The sequence below is a fragment of the Aphelocoma coerulescens genome, chromosome 1, assembly GCF_041296385.1.
Source record: "Aphelocoma coerulescens isolate FSJ_1873_10779 chromosome 1, UR_Acoe_1.0, whole genome shotgun sequence".
NCBI classification, from domain to species: Eukaryota; Metazoa; Chordata; class Aves; order Passeriformes; family Corvidae; genus Aphelocoma; species Aphelocoma coerulescens.
Genome location: NC_091013.1, coordinates 114603007 through 114619367, shown reverse-complemented (window position 1 = coordinate 114619367; position 16361 = coordinate 114603007). Strand labels below are relative to the sequence as shown.

General features: G+C 43.0%; 1 protein-coding gene and 1 long non-coding RNA gene across 2 annotated transcripts in view; one reads left to right on the top strand and one right to left on the bottom strand.

Annotated features, from left to right (window-relative positions):
- LOC138115371 (uncharacterized) overlaps window positions 1-3557 on the top strand; it is a 29373-nt gene extending 25816 nt beyond the window's left edge. Inside the window, exon 3 of the long non-coding RNA XR_011153290.1 lies at window positions 3268-3557. This is a non-coding gene — a long non-coding RNA (uncharacterized lncRNA). The remainder of the gene's footprint in view (window positions 1-3267) is intronic.
- Window positions 1-8065, bottom strand: part of HTR1F (5-hydroxytryptamine receptor 1F) — a 105196-nt gene extending 97131 nt beyond the window's left edge. The window contains exon 1 of the mRNA XM_069025132.1: window positions 7925-8065. The gene's annotated coding sequence lies outside the window, so the exon portion shown is untranslated. The remainder of the gene's footprint in view (window positions 1-7924) is intronic.
- Between the last annotated feature and the right edge of the window lie 8296 nt (window positions 8066-16361).

Below are 16361 nucleotides of genomic sequence, written 5' to 3'. Positions count from 1 at the left end.
AGCAGAAATCTTAGGGTGTCTCTAGGCCATTGACAAAATCTGAAATGCAAACAAAAAACTTAATCCTGAATCACAAATCTCTGAAACAAACAGAAAAAAGATGTCTCTCTTGCTGAGAGTTCCCTGCTCCCAGCTGAAGTGTGGCTGGTGCTCACAATATTCCTGTTAACTCCATCCAGAGCAGTGAGAACAAACAGCTGTGCCCACACTGTGTGGCCTCTAACACAGGGCCATGTAGCTGAAAGACATAATCACTGGTTTTTTAGAGATTTTCTGGCTCAAAATAGCTGAATTGACATGAAGGCTGAACCAGTGGATTGGTAGTTTGATAGTCCAATATCAAAGGGAAGATAAGTTGCATATCCTTGGACATGGCACGAAGGTTTGTGAGCCCTTGAGGACAGAAGATCTGCTGGTAGTGTGCTGGAAAACACTGGGCAGGACAGAAAGATCCCAATCTCGATATGGTCCTGGCTCTTGTGCTTATTTGAAATGGTATCCTTAACAAATCACCTCTAAATCCACATCTGGCTTTTGTCTTGGAGGAAACTGAATGGTTTTCTGAATAACAGGGTCCAATAAAACTCAATTTGATATAGTTTTGATGATGAGGAGAGAGGGACTTCACAACAAATCAGAGAAGTGACAGTGTAGACACAGATCCTCATTATGAATAGAAGATGGTTGTTTATTCTAGATATAAACATCCTAAAATATTAAAAACAAACAAACAAAAAAAAACCCATAATGACACAAGGCTTTTGGTCTAGATGAAAAGAAACACATTTTGTCTTTTACAAAACAGCAGGGGCCCATTTTGCCACTGGCAAATGTCAGTCTTCAGATAATTTCATAAGACCTGCAGTACAGTCTTTGAGAAGAGTGAGACTTGACTGGAAGAAAAAAATTAAAAGCCTTCAGTAAAAGGCAGGGTGAGGAGGAGCTTGATTTATAACACTAATGTAAAAATTCCTTGTGCAGAAGAGATGGTAATGATGCCATTATGTTGGGCAAGCCCAATACAGAAGATTGTTTATGTAGATGAAAGTGTTAGAGAGGACAGAATGGAAGTCATTTCCCTAAGAAAGAAATCAACAACCTTAAATGCATCTTTTACAGAGACCAAAATGCTATTAGACTTCTGAAGTTTGACTTTCCTGTTTTCTTGAGAGGATAATTATATTATTTGCTTGTTTTCTCTGGTACATTTGAATTTTTTTCCTATGTCACTAAATAACATCTGTCACTTTTTTTGTCCTGCCTGCTCCCTTGGGTGGCCCCTGGTTCATCCCCTCACTGTTCTGGGGCTGTCACAGGTCCCATTATGGGCACCTGGCTCTGCCTGCCTGTGCTTGGCTGTATCCCCTCAGTGAGGGATGCCCATGCTGGGGTCACCTCACCTCCCAGCATGTCCCTCTTGCAGAGCAGCCCTTTTCTCTCTCTTTCCCACATTCCCAGCTTCAGGATGTGGAGGGTCATGTAGCAGTTTCTCAAAAAGGATCTGCCAGTTACATCATCAGAACATGAATTAGCTCTGTGATATTGCTGGGGTGTTATCTCTGCCCGGCCAGTCATTTCCACTGTTAAATTTGCACTCTTGGTTGTTCCTGCCCAAGATCATCCTTGATACTGGTTCTATTCAGCTGCATTTTTTAAGAAAACCTTTAATTCTAACTCAGTCGTTCCATCTATTTGCATTCCTCCTCAACCTTTTATCACCTGCACGCTTACCAACTGTACAGGCTATTCCCACAGCTCAACTGTTAATGAATAATTAAACACTAATTTTTATTAAACTATTAATTAAAACACTTCAGGATACCCAGGGGAGTCTCCTGAACAATCACAAGTGGTGTAAGGTTTATAACTTGACAATAGTTGTTCTAATGAGCTATTTTTGATTAAAGCTTTCCAGACAATGGTACACACTCCTAGTATTTTCACCCAACACACGTTTATTGCTTTGTGTCTGTGGCACTGTTAAAAGCTTGTGCGGTATTTACCAGGATTTATTGTAACACAAATTAGAGGAAGATACTGTGATAACTGTCTGGGCTGCATCTCTAAGTAATACTGATGAGGCCCAAGTTAGCCTACATCCTCTGGAGATTGAGTTATCAATAAACCATGGCCTGAAATCTCTCTCAAGAATCATATTTTGATCACAGACATTCCTGGTTTGGTTGTCTCTGCTGGTTTCAGAGCACCCCTCTCTTGTCAGTGACTCAGTGAGCCACAGTCATCGCAGTGAGGTGGCAAACTTGTACTCCGTGGGCTCCATCACTGCCTACTTCTCCAAGCCAGGCTGGTCTTTTATAATCTAGCACAAAGCTAAGAAAATGAGTACTGATAGTGACTTTTTTTCCCCATATTAAATTTAGAGATAATCTTACCCTTAATACAAATAAAATGGATGGATTTAATGCTATCAAATCAGCAGTGCTGGGTAAAAAAAAAAGAATAATGTGTTTCTTTCCTCCTAGAGGAAGGATCACTCTTATCCAGTAAAAGATCAAATCATGGCCCAAATGTATGGATCTAGACTAACTAATATGGTTATAATACAAATAAATCATCTGCACTTAAAACTGGAAAATGCTTGTTTTTATGTATTAGTCACCCTACAGTAAGTGTCATGCACATTGGCTTCTGGATTCAGGCAGAAACAACAGCCCAAAGGATTACTGCTGCCCACACAGAAAGTCTTCCAGGCAGGTCAGTGTCAGTACTTCCATGTGAGTGCAATCAGTAACGATCCAGCAAGTCAAAACCCCGGAAACTCAAACAGCGGAAGATGAGGAAGGATGGTCTGCCTGAAACCTAATTGCTGTGAGGCAAGAAAAAGAGTGGGACTGGGAGGACAGAAGATGCAAGGTGATGCTGAAGTCACGCTCTGCTACTGGCCATAAGAGTGATTCACTGAACACCGTGTCCTCTGTTAGAGGGAGGGAACAATAAGTAGGAACATTTGGCATTCCCGTCCATGAAAAGACCCAAGCCAATTGTCCTGCTCTGCTCACTCAGCTGCTGCAGGAACCAACTACAGACAGCCCTAGGAAGAAAGCAAAAGGATTGAAACTTGACTAAAATGAACTTTTATTTCCACTGCTGAGAAAAAGGGGAAGGGGATTCTGAGTCTTGTCTTTTTTCCTGTAATTGTTATTGCAGACATGACTGTGTTACAGGTACAGTAATTTAATACTCTCAAATTCTATTTTGAAGGTCAAAGTGTTCTAACATTGTCATATTTTTGATTGTGACTTATAGCAGCAGCGTTTGGAAGTTCTCCTCAAGTCAGGAGAAGCTGCCAAATGAAACCACACTTCAATAGGTACAAAGTACCCTTTGGAAGAATTCCATCAAATTATAATCTCCTCTTATTACTGGATAAGCATTTCTGGGTGAGGTAGCCAGTTCCAGCCCTTCGCACCCATGTCAAAAATCTACATACTGGATCAGAATTTCCGTGATTGTTAGTTCTCATTTCTGCTTTCCTTTTCTCTTTCTCCAGCAGATCACCATCCCAGTGTTCCTTCACAGTTCATCACAACTTTTTGTTCATTTTTTTTGTTTTGTTTTGTACTGGCCTCCATGGAACTTCTCTGTGTGTTTGTGTACATATGTAAGCATAGACACCTACTTATTTATGCAAGTAGGTGGCTAAATGTCCTTGGCCCCTCTTTGCACCTTGTAGATGGCTCAATAGTGGGATTGTCACTCTGCAATCCAATATTCCCTGTGGCAGAGAATGACTTCATAACAGTTCAGCACTTAGGGCATAACTGCTGTGTTTGTGCATGAGCCATCTGACTGGCTGATTCTTTTTGGATGTTTTCATGATCAAACCATTCTGTTTTCCACAATCAACACAAATGCAGTTCAGTCAACGCCTGAAAAGATAACATTGCCATTTAACATACTGGAGTAATGGTTTCTTACAAAATACAATGAATTAGGCACTAGATTCTAGGAACAAATAAGGAAAAAAAGAACTTAGGCAGCCATTTTTTCACTTTGATAAGCCTTCTCTTAAATTTGGGGGTGCTTGCTACTCAAAACTTTCAAAGCTCATCTTGCATTTTGTCAAGAAGAAACAATAACACAGTCAACAAGGCTACTTTTGCTCATATTTGATAAGGTGTTTCCAATCCTCCCATTTTTCAGAGGAGCCAGTGAAGTGGGAGTCCTTAGGTCGGACTTTTTGTGGTCCTGAGCAGCTGATGCTTCATGGCAGAGCAAGACTATTTAAAATTAGCCACCCTGCCATTAATTTTGGGCTTTTGACCTCTCCCCTACAGAAAACCTGCAAATGCCCACACAGGGCTGCACAGCTGCAGGAGTCAAACCCAGTTTCATAACTCTTCTATTTCCCAGTAAGCTTCCTAAATTACCTACCTACCCTACCTAAATTACGTGACACACTCCTACTGCAGGCAAGGCAGACTCAAAAGTGTTTAGTCAATTCTTAGGGTGTCTAGGTCTGCATATTTCACTGTACTCCCATGTGCTTTTCTTCCTCCAGACACTGCAGAACTGGGGACCTAAAGAGAATATGGAGGGAATGACCTCCAATTCCATTCTTTTACTCCATCATTAATTTGTAAGATGACCCCTCAGGAAAATAACTCTTGACATTCAATCTATGTAATATACATTCCCAATATTTTCTGAAGTGTGCCCTGGTTTTAAATAAAATGTGAATTGTATAGGCAGAAGGACTTGTTTCTCTGCCAGAAGCAAATCTCCAACCATGGACATCAAATGCCCATGGAAAAAATACTTTGTTTTTTTCATGCATTGATACTTTCCCAACTTTATTACATTTGGAAACATAATGTGATAGCAGAGGGCAACATTATGTCTGACATATATAATTAGTTTACAAAAAAATATGACCAGGGGACACGTTTCTGATAAAAACACTTTTTTTTTTCACACAATAGTTGCAGGATAATGGATCACATTGATCCTTTTTGCTAAATGGTATGACAAAGAAAATGAGCATTTGTATAAAAATTCAATAACAGTTGAAGCTTGAATTAGGGAGTCTGTAACCTTTGCTTGTGCTCATAAATTACCCTGCAGATGAGAATGTGACGTGAAAAGAAGAAAGAAAAAGGCATCCAAAGCCAAGAGATACAACCCATCAAACACTGAAATGCTTTATATGTATGTGTAACTAATGTTAATCACTTCAGATCCTATAGTGCAAATTGCCTCCAGCAGTTTCCAAAGTTATCACAGGTTAAATGGACACCCACAGATAGAGATTAGTCATTTAAAAGACAAAGGTATAAAAACTGATTTCAACTGCTAAAGCTGTCTTAAAGTCAGTTTTTCTTGCATATTGAAGCTATGCCTTTCCCCCCCCCCCCCATTTCTGGGTGGGGCAAACCACTGAATCTGGCAGCATAAAAGGCTTTTTTCCAGTAAATACCTTAGAGAAAATTGGGGCAAAAAGGTGTTGCTCTTCCAGATCAAAAAAAAATCGGTTGTCCCTTCTAACAGCTGTGCATCAGTAAGTCATTAAAATATCTGAATTTTAAACACTTGTGCTCTCTCAAACACTAAAATAGTGGTATGTCTTCCTCTTATGTATTCCTATGTGGAATTAGCACAAAATGCCACGAGCACCCGAGAGATGTCCTGTAACCCCAGCTCAAGAGGAATCTTGGTACTGAGAAATCAAGTTCTACATGCAGTGGGTGCCTCCTACCTAAGTGTACCTTTGATTTGCTGCCTGGATGAAAAAACATCATCCAGGTAATTTGGAGCTCACAGAGAAGGAAGGAGGAGGAAGTATGCAAGGATACTCGCTTATTCTCAGGTTTCACTGAGGGCACTGAGGGTTAGCTGTAGAGTCCAATACTTCTGGGAATAATAATAATTACAATCAAACTCCAAAACAACAAAGGCTTGATTAATCTCCTCCTAAAAAAGCAGTCTTTTAGGTAAGTCAGAAATCCTATTTTAGATACGATATTAACTTTTCACAATGGCTTAGAGCTCATTACTTTTTCCCTCCTTTGGCATTCCAAGTGCTTCAGTCTCCGCAATCAAATAGAAGAAACTTCTAGATATTTATGACAGGCTTGGCTTGAATCTGGGCTTTGCAGAAATCCCACTGAAGAGAGAAGATGTGAATGGTAATTGTGGAGAGGCACGGCTACCAAGAGCAGTCTACTTAGAGTACCTTAAAACAACCTGAGGTAAAGGCTTTACCTTTCCAAGTGTTCAGAAAGTAATATTCCTTGGAGTTACCAATGCTCTGAGCAGTGCTGCTGACTAATCACTTAACCCTTTTAAGTCCTATGTGCAGGAGAAACAATGACTCCTAATTCCATATTCCTGTTTCATGCAACACTGCAAGAGGTGAAGCGTGCAGCGTCAGCACACAGCAGGTTGTATGACTGTGAACAAAAATAATTTTTTTAGCCCTTAAGCAAAGAACTTGTCTCTTGGGTCAACAGGTCTTAGAATTTAGCAGACCAAATTAACCAGCAAATGTGTATTTTATCCCATTTTCAGCACTAACAAGATAAATGATGGATGAACACAAGTTTTTCAAAGATTAATTTAAATACAGATGTAATCGCAGCAAGCAGCAGTTCAGGGCAGAAGCTGTGCCAGGTGCACGTGGGGTTCTGCCTCTCTTTGACTACTGAGACTCATTTCCAAAGTAAGGTCCCTAGAATATGTGCCCAACAGCAAATATTGTAAATCTCTCCTCCTTTTTCCTTTCCCCTGCATTGTTTGTAGTTCTGTGTGGCTCAAAAACTCAGCTCACAAGTCCTGCACTTGTGCAATATCAGGTGTGTGCCTGTGCAGGTGAATATGCTCATGCATATAGATCAATACATGATTGACTTCTCAGAAATGAAAGAAACAAAACAAATGAAGAGCAACAGATTCTCCCCTGAGCTAAGTTTTTCCCAAGTCAGTCTTGGAAGTTTAGCTCATATTTTACAGCAAAGTTCAGGTCAGTGATTTTTAGCAACTCATTTTCTCTTATTTGATGAGAATAAGGCAGTCTTTTCTCCATGTATACAATGATTCTTTTTTTTTTTTTAACTAACCTCTCAATTTTATTATCCTTGGGTAAATATCTGCTGGATTAATACTCCAAGAAGAAGAATGGCTAATAGCAGTAAGCATAATTATCTGTGGAATTATAAAACAAAGCAAAGACATACAATGTCCCAAAATTGCTTTTCATAATGTGTAGAAAGCCTGGGGTTGGCCAGTCTCATAAAGCGTCCAACCAATACAGAGACTGTATAAAATTAATATCCTGTCAAACAAAAGCCCTCTGGATTATGAAGCTGTACAAATTGTGTGACCTGTACAAACCAGAGCATGCTTCTATCCCTGAAAAGGCAACTAAATAATTACAGGGCTAAGAAACACCACTTGATTTGGTTTGGATGATCTCTTTGCAGAATCCACAAGTGGAATTAGGATGAAAACAGAAGACAGGTCACTTGTTAACATCATAAACTAAAGAGATGCAAAGCCTAGCTGGAATCTCAGCCGTGAATGCCAGCATACAAAACCAGCCTACAGGATTGCATGTGTGTAGCATACACACATCTTTGCTGTATTGTCGGCAAAAATTAAAGGAAAAGCAAACTCAAGAGGATGCTGCCACAGGAAATCTCATCTACGTTCAGGTTGATAAAGCAGGTAAACATACTCACAAGGCTGGTATGAACCAGGAACGTTTTCATTCCTCCGTCCAACTTTAGGAAAAAGCAGAAACAGAGTCCTGCTCTGCTTCAAACCCCAATACTTCAAGTTCATCGGCAGCACAAGATCAGATAATTAACAAAAACCAAAGGATGACGAAATGAAGCCAGATAAATAATAAATATCTATATATATAAGCACACAGCAAGCAAGATAATGAAAAGTTAGCTAGATTTACCGTTTTAATTATCCAAGTGGGTGGTTTGTTTGGGTTTGGTTTTTTTGGGGGGAAAGCGTCGGGAGCTGTTTTCACGAGGATTCGTCCATACGCATCCGCACCGCGGCAGGCGCCGGTCCCGGAGCGCGGAGAGCGAAGCGTTTCCCTCCGCAGCCGGCGCTGCCCCCGCCAAAAATGAAACGAGAGAAGGCGGGGAGGGGCGGGGAGGCGGCAGCCGGCGGGGCGAACTCCGGCACCGCCCCGAGCGCTCCCAGCCCGGCGCTGCGGACGAGGCGGCCCCGCGCCCTCCGCGCTCCTCGCAACTTGCGCGCGTCGCGGGAGCCGGCGGGGCGGAGCGGGAGGGGCCGGGGGCGGGCCGGCAGGGTGCCCGGCAGGATGCCCGGCAGGATGCCCGGCGTGCTCCGCCCGCGGCTCCTGGGATGCGCCCACCTGCAGCCGCGGTGCGATGCTGACCGCGGACCCTGCGCTTGTGTCGCCTCCGCAGTTCCAGGGCTGGGAGGGGCCGCGCGAGTCCTTCGGGACGGGGGGGTCCTGGCGTATCCTAAATTGGGTGGAAAGGCTGCTGCCTGTAGCGGGGATGAAGGGGGAGCTCTGTTTCGAGCACCCGACTTGTGTGGAATTTCGGATCTTCGCAAGTGCGCGCTCGTGGGTGATGCTGTTAACCTCCCCCGAAATGTTACGACCGGGCTGTGAGGAAGGGGTGCCAGGGTGCGTGTAAAGTGGTGCAGAGGTGGACAAGCATGTGCTCAGTTCTTCTGCAGAGAAAAAGCTGTCAGTCATATATTTGGACCAGCGGAATCTGAAGTGAGTGATACCTTGCCGAGGAGCTCAGACATACCTGGGAGTTGTGACTTGCTGTCTGTCCCTGGGCTGTGCCCCAGCTCTTCAGCACCCACCAGCACTCGCACACCTACTCGGTGCCCTCTCCCTCCCTCCCTCCTCTCGGCACTCAGTGCTGGGACTTCGACTCAACACCTCCCAGCTGTTTTTTCCTGCCCATCATCTGAGAAGGCTGAGTGCCACACAGACAACCTGTTTGCAGGCAGTGCTTTGAGCTCCTCTTTCCATGCTGTTTGCAGTTCCCTTCCATGGGGCACATTTTACCTTGGTACCAAGTAATCCAGGATGATACTCAGTGTCCTGTCCTTTAGCTCATGATGTTTGTTGTGTGCTTGGACCTCTATTTACGTGAGTTTCTGAAGCAAAGGCAAAATACGTTTCAGTGAAACCAGCCCCTACATCCCATTGTAAATATTTATTCCACAAAAACTTAAAGGAGTTGAAAGTACTAGAAGGTAGTTTCTATTGTGGGTTGTTAAGAAAAGCAAAAGAAAGCCTTTATAGATACAAGTTTAACAACTACCTGCATCACACAGCCACATTGTAGCTTCATCAGTCCAATTAGATGCAGTTTCCCGGGTCATTTGTTGCCTGGCAGGTGCTGAAGTGGCTGCTTAGGACTTGTCTTCGGCAGGCTTTTTAAGTTCCAATTTTGTATGAGCTGAGCACTGTTTTTTATTTTGCAGGTTTTGACACTGGTGACTACAGTCTCCTCCTTCAGCTGCTTGTGTCACCTGCTATGGTTTGAATTAATGAATAATACCACAAGTGACCTTAGAAACGGCAGAAATAATAGCATAACAGTCCTGCTCTGCCCATTGCTCCTGACCAGCGAGAGCCAACTCTTTATGATTAATCTCTGCTTCACTGTATCTGCATGTGGTGTTAGATTGATGCCATTACACTCAGTCCAGCAGGAATGTGAAAGTGCCTCTCTAGAACTGACAATTTGGTATATTATTTTTCTGCTGTGTCTGTAAACCTTTAAAAAATATTTTCTCCTAGGGAAAACTGCTTGAGTGACATTGATGATGGCAGAAACTCTCTAGTAATTCCCAAAACAGCGTGCAAGGGCATTGGATGTCACAGTGAGAGCAAGTACTCTCCATCTCCTTCAAATATCTCCTTAGGACCTCTTGCTTCCTGTGGTGTTTGCTAAGAGTTTGCTCATTGTTATTTTGTGTGCTGTTTTGGTTTCAAACTGTGGCTCATCTTCAGACTGTGCCCTGCTCAGTGTAGGGAAACCTTGTTCAGCTGCTGTGCCTCACAGAAGTAGATTTGATGCTAGCAAGGGGCTTTTCTGTTTTGATCATATCAGGTAGCAATTTAGAGCTTATTTTTCTGAGCAAATGTTTTTGTTGTTGTCTTTTGTACAGGAATGGTCATGCTAAGGCAGGCAGAAATTCTTCCTGAGTCAGTTGCTTTCTCTCTGAGAAGGTCTGGCAGTGGGTATTCAGGAAAACAGTATGAGACCTGGGAAAACACAGGGAGATGCTTGTCCTGGAACACCCTCTCAGCTGGCTGAAGCTTAGGAAATGCAGGTTTGAAACACTACCTGTGCCCTTGTATCAAACCACCTTGAGGGATCTTTTTTCCTAAGACTGTCTACAGGTGGTTTTTGAACACATTTATGCTTTTGGTATCCACTCTGTCACTCCAGCAAGGAATTCTATAGCACACGTAGACATTGGGCATGTGGAAAAGTATTTCTTGATTGTTTTAAACTTCTGCTTCAAAGAAGTGTGTGTCAGACTGAAAGTGAAGCAGCGGTGGGAAAGTTTTACTTAGCTTAAGTGATATCTGCATTAGTTTAGATAAAATTATTTAATCCCCTGCATTAAATTAAAAAGAAAAAAACCCCAGAAACAGGTCAATGAACTGGCAACAGTTCATTCCTGTTTAAATGCAGGGTTTATTTCAGAAAGAATGCCTTCACTTCTTATGTACTTAAATCTCAAGTTTTTTGAGATTTTGAGTCTTTTTGCCCTGAGTTTGCGCAACACCTGCTGCATTAAAGCCTGGATCCTGGACTCAGGCTCCAAGACACTATGACTCTAAAATAGTAATAGTGGATTGTTTGAATGGTAAATAAAATGAAAATTAAAAAATGATGTGGTGGCTGGTCTCTGAGCTGGTGTGCAAAGCTGGTGTTGGAGAAGAGTGGGGCAGGGAACCCTCAGTTTAGCATGTTGCTTGAAATTCCAGTATCCAGCTGGGAAGTCTAGGTTGCTTTTCTCTTTCTCAAACTCTGCCTCACATGAGTATGGAATGAAAGAAGGACTGGAGCTTGTTTGTAATACTGTTATTTGTAAACTCTCCTCTCTTCTTGACTGTGTAGATTTGATACATCTGAAACTTTTGGGGTTTTCCATCACATTTAAATCCCCCTTCCACAATAAATCATTCTGTATTTCTGCATATAATACAGTGGGATCACAATAAGAGTATTGCCCCCAGTAAGAACAGTATAGGTTGCTTATTACCAAGATACTGCTATGAAGACATAGTGCTTAGTTACGTGGCAGAAAGCAACAACATAATAAAACCCAAACACTAAATCACTGAATGGTGAAGGACATTCATAACATTTCTCCTACTTGCATCTTGTCATGCTCAGCCGAAGTTGTCACATTCCCACCCTCCGTGACCCTGGGATAGCCAGGAAAATCCCCTGTGAGGTCTAAGGTGCTGATGCCTGAAATTATAGGAGCTCTGTGAACTGTTTCACCCCACTGACCACCCTGTCTACTCTCCAAGGAAACCCCAGTGTGAAAACTACTGGTAGCAATCTGTTCCATGCCATAACTTGGTATTTGCTGCTTCTGCTGTTCACTGACACCTCCTTGTTACCTTACCTCTATTGTCTTATCTCAGTGCTCCATGTCAGCTGTGACAGAGGGACAAAGGAAACTTTTAGTGAGGTTTTTATGGTTGTGATGGGGATGGGCACCACGCTGCCCTCCACGAGATCCCCCTGGACACATCTGCTTTCTGAGGAGAGGAGAAGAGGCCCTGAACACATTTGTATGGATATAACCAAAGACACCAGACAGAAGATAAAACAGCTTGAACTGATGTAGGAAATTAATGTGGCAGATACTGCTGTCAGAAAAATTTCCTCCCACTGGGTTTATGAAAGGCAAATATAAAAGTTGCTGTTTGTGTCTCTGGGGCGACACTGTCGTGTGCAAGAAGCTCCTCCTTGGCAGTGGCATTTATTAGGGCAATAACTCAGCATTGCAGGGGATGCACATGCCTTTTTGATTTTACTGCTGTGCTCTTAAAAGAGTTCTAGCTGACCATTTCCCCCGACTTTTAAATCCCTCTACTCTTCTGCTTTCCTTCCTGAGAATATCTGTCTGTTGTACATATCCTGACTAGCTCATGTGGGGTGAAGGGAGACTGAATCAGTGTGACACAGAGATTTCGGGCAGCCTCAGCCCAAGGACAAAATTCCCTTAGAGCTGTGTGAGGGGTCTCAATGGCTTAATGGACAGGAAAGATGAGAAGGAGCTGGCTGAATAGTGTTTGGCATCAGAGCCATCTTTAGGAGCTGTTGCTTAGTCCCAGGATGACCTAGAGACTGATCTCTCACAGTTCTTGCCTTTTCTACTTTACCATAAATACCTATATATTTGGGATAAACTATGCCATGCAGATACCAGGTTAGCTTGGGTTAGATGACAGGGGTTACGATGTTATTATTTACATTATGATGTCTAGAGAGTCGAGAGCTGACTCTGCCTTGTACAGCCATCACAGTAATGTGCTGTGGTGTGCCCTTAATGAGGGTCAGAGGAGCAGGCCAGGGGAGCAGGGACAGACCATCTGCACTTTGCAATACCAGGTGCTCAGCATCTCTCAAAATCAGACCGTTTGTTTGCAACCTTTAATTAAAACAGTTCACTTAAAGGCTGATTATGAAGCGAGAATGAAGATTGCTGCTTAGGAAAACAGATGATCATTTTTGCTTAATGAAATGTGTGTATCTCATTGCTATCTATCTAGAGAGGGAAAAACCTGAAGATGTTGTTCCCTGTAAATAAAATTTACACTCCATGAATTCAAACCTGCTCTCATCACAGGGACCATAGCTTTCAGATCAAGGGTGCCCTCCAGCACATTTAGCAGGGGATATGGGGCTGGGTGTGGTGTGTTACTCTTCTTGAAAGAAAACTGGAGAAGCTAAGGCTGCCTCTTGGAAAAAAGGAAATGCCACGACTACTATGTCAAAGGGTGGGAAAGGAGATGCCCTTGGCAACTGAAGAAAAAGACTGGAGTTTAAAAAAGCATGAAGGTTGCCTCACGATGGACAGGAAAAGCAGAATGCAGTGGGAATTGTCTCAGAAGAAAAACATGAGTCTTACTGTTACAGAAAAATTCATAAGAGTTTTCAGAATGTGGAAACTGGCTATGACACACAGCTGAGAGGGAGGACAAGGATGCTTATATCCTAATTTATTATGTTAGCAAGAAGTTTATTATCTCTTTCTTAGATTTAGTAACTTCCAGTTGTCCACTGGGACTTTGATGGCTTTCTTCATGCCAGCATATACTGTTGTGTATATCCATGTACTGGAAAGAACTACAGCAGCTGTCAAAATCCCTGTGCTTTCCTCCTTCCTTCAAAGGTGAGGATATCCTCCATGTTTTATATATCTAAAGTTCAGATTCTATGAAATACAATTATTTATCCAAAGTGATAACTGCTTAAGAGGTAGGTGGATATGACAACCCTGAGTTGACATGGGGGTGTTTGGTCAAAGATTGGACTTGATGACTGTGGAGGTCTTCTCCAACCTTAATGATTCTATGATTTTATGAAATCTATTTTTAATTATAACAAAGAATATAGAGAAACTTTAGATGAGAGCCACTAGAAATCTTGAGCATTTTCACTGCTCAATTACTGGGTAACTACATTTAACAGATGACTTTTTTAGACAGATTGTTGTCTCTGGGAATGCAGGTTTTTGTCTTCTGAAAATTGTATTTTCCACTTGGCTGGGTGCTGCTGTCCGTCAGCTGCTGTGATCATGGTTGCACGCATGCGCACACACATGCACAAACACACAGAGCCTGGTATCAGGGCAATATCCAACTGGAAAAGGAGGAGTTTAACTAGCAAAAGGGAAAATTGCTAATTACAGAGCAAAATGGTGCACAGTATGCTGATAGCTACAGGTAGTAGTGCCCTTGCAGCCCATCATTAAATCCATTAAAATTTTATGGTTTGAAGAAGAAGTAAACCATGTCCCATAACACATTCTGATGTTACAACTCTCCTTCCCTTTGGATAATTGAGGAGCATTTTGTTCAGACTCTTGTCTAGAAAACCCAGATCTTCATTCCCTCCAATAAGCTACCAGAAAAATTTGATAAGAAGCCCTTTGGTCTCTGCCCAAGGGTGTTGACCATTGACTGGGCTGATTTTGTGTTCTGATTCAGGTTTGTTGAAGATTTACTGAAGTCTGAGAGGCTCAGTCGTTTTCACTGAGAATGAGAGTCTTTGTCATATTCAAGGTAGTTTTAAAACTAATAAGAACTTGCTGAAGGGAATAACTGCCTCCACCTGATGCAAAAAATGCAGGTCTAACAGTACAAATGCTGAGAGTACTTAGGTCTGTTTTCTCCAGGAAAGAAAAAGACATCTATATCAGTCATCAGGAATGATAAAGGAGATTTCTACATAACCTTATTCAAAATGAACGTAGGATCTATGCTGGAGAAGGATCAGAAAAAGACAGCCAAACAACAGAGGACCAATAAAGCAAGTCTTCCAAGGTGACTAAATGGTGTGCATGCATTTATCTCAGTGCTGTCAAATCTAGCATCCCTTGCTCTAACTTTGTTTTACACTTTTCATGGACATTTGTCATGACTTTGACTGAATGAGACCAACACGACTTTTTGCACAGCTAGATCAGTATTTGCCAATATTTGCTTCAACTAAGTTCTGACTGCCACAAAGACAGCAAGTCTTCTTATTTAAAATAATCCTTCCTCCTTTTTCTTATCACTTTTAATTCAATGTTTTGGGCTTGCATGACAAGATTTTGGTTGTGGGGGTCTGCAGGGGTGGCTTCTGTGACAAGCTGCCTGAAACTGCCTCCGTGTCCAGCAGAACCAATACCAGGCAACTCCAAGACAGACTCATTGCTGGCCAAGGCCAAGCCTCTCAGGGATGGTGGAAGAGCCTCTGGGGTCTTAAGAAGGAGGAAGAAAACCTGCACAACAACCTGTTGTTGGAGTGAGGGGTGAGAAGGAAGGTGTCATGGGTTAGCAAGCATAGTCCTGGGAGTGATGTTCTTGCAAAGGGGTTCTTACAGCTCCTCTGTGACCTGACAGAACCTATCAGCTGGCCAGTTTGAATATGGACAATTCTTTAAGCCACCTAAAGTTGTGACCGCCTCTGTGATCCACACTTAAGAATAGACACACCCTGGGCAGAGCCCTCTCTCGTTTCCGGCGCTGGGACAGGTGGCTGCGGGCCCTGTGTGGGGGCCAGCGGGCCCAGCCCAGGCCCTGCTCGGGCCAGGCCGGGCCGGGCCACGGCCACCCTGGAGCCAATGCTTAAAGCTGAAATTCTGTTGTAAAGCTATGATGTACCAGAGTACCTGTTGTAATTTCATGAAGGCATGGGGGGGTGGAGTGTTCAACTTGTGAGCAAAAGCACCTGTGCTGAGCTAGGCAGATGCTGAAGCAGCTGTAATTTCATGAGAAGTTTGGACAGGGAGAGATGGAAGCGATAAGGACTCTTACTCCACATGGAAAGGGGAAGACCTCAGTTCCTAGAGATGTTCCCAGAGATAGTCCTAGAGATGAAGATGAGGAGGACCCTTTGCTCTCAGGGAAGGAGAAGGGCCTCTGTTCTTAGAGATGAAATGTCCCCAGAGATGGGTGAAGAGAACTTTTGTTTCTGAACAGCTCAGCCTTAAAATTGTACCCCAGTAATTCAAGAGTGGACCCTTGAAAGCAGTTGTGGGAAAAGCTGCAAGTTGGGGGAAGGGATTCACATGTGAGCAGAGAACCAACCCGGGCAGCTGTCTCGTTGTGATAATGTGTTCATAGCATGGGCAAGAGAGACCCCTCTTCCTAAATGGACTGAACAAGGTTATTATGGAAGTGGTAAACAGAATGAACATCTCAAGGGTTGTCTTTTTACATTGTCAGTGGGAGAAGGGAGAAAGGTGGGGGGGAGGAGAAGTGTTCAGAAGGTGTGGTATGATTTTTTTTTTTTTTCTTTTAGGTCTGTTAATAAACTTCTTTATATTCTTTCAAGTTTGGTGCCTGCTTTGCTTTTCTCCTAATTCTTATCTCACAGAAGGTAAATAGTAATGAGTATTTTGGACCAAACCACTACAGAAAGGAACAGATCTGCATACACCAAGGTCAGTAGAGAAGGAGGGGCAGGAGCTGCTCCAGGTGCCAGAGCTGAGATTCCTCTGCAGCCCGTAGTGAGACCGTGGTGAGGCAGCTGTGTCCCTGCACCCAGGGAGGATCCCACAGTGGAACAGGTGGATGCCTGAAATAAGGCTGTGACCCTGTAGGAAGTCCACCCTGGAGAAGGCCCCATGGAGGGAGGAGCCCACGCTGG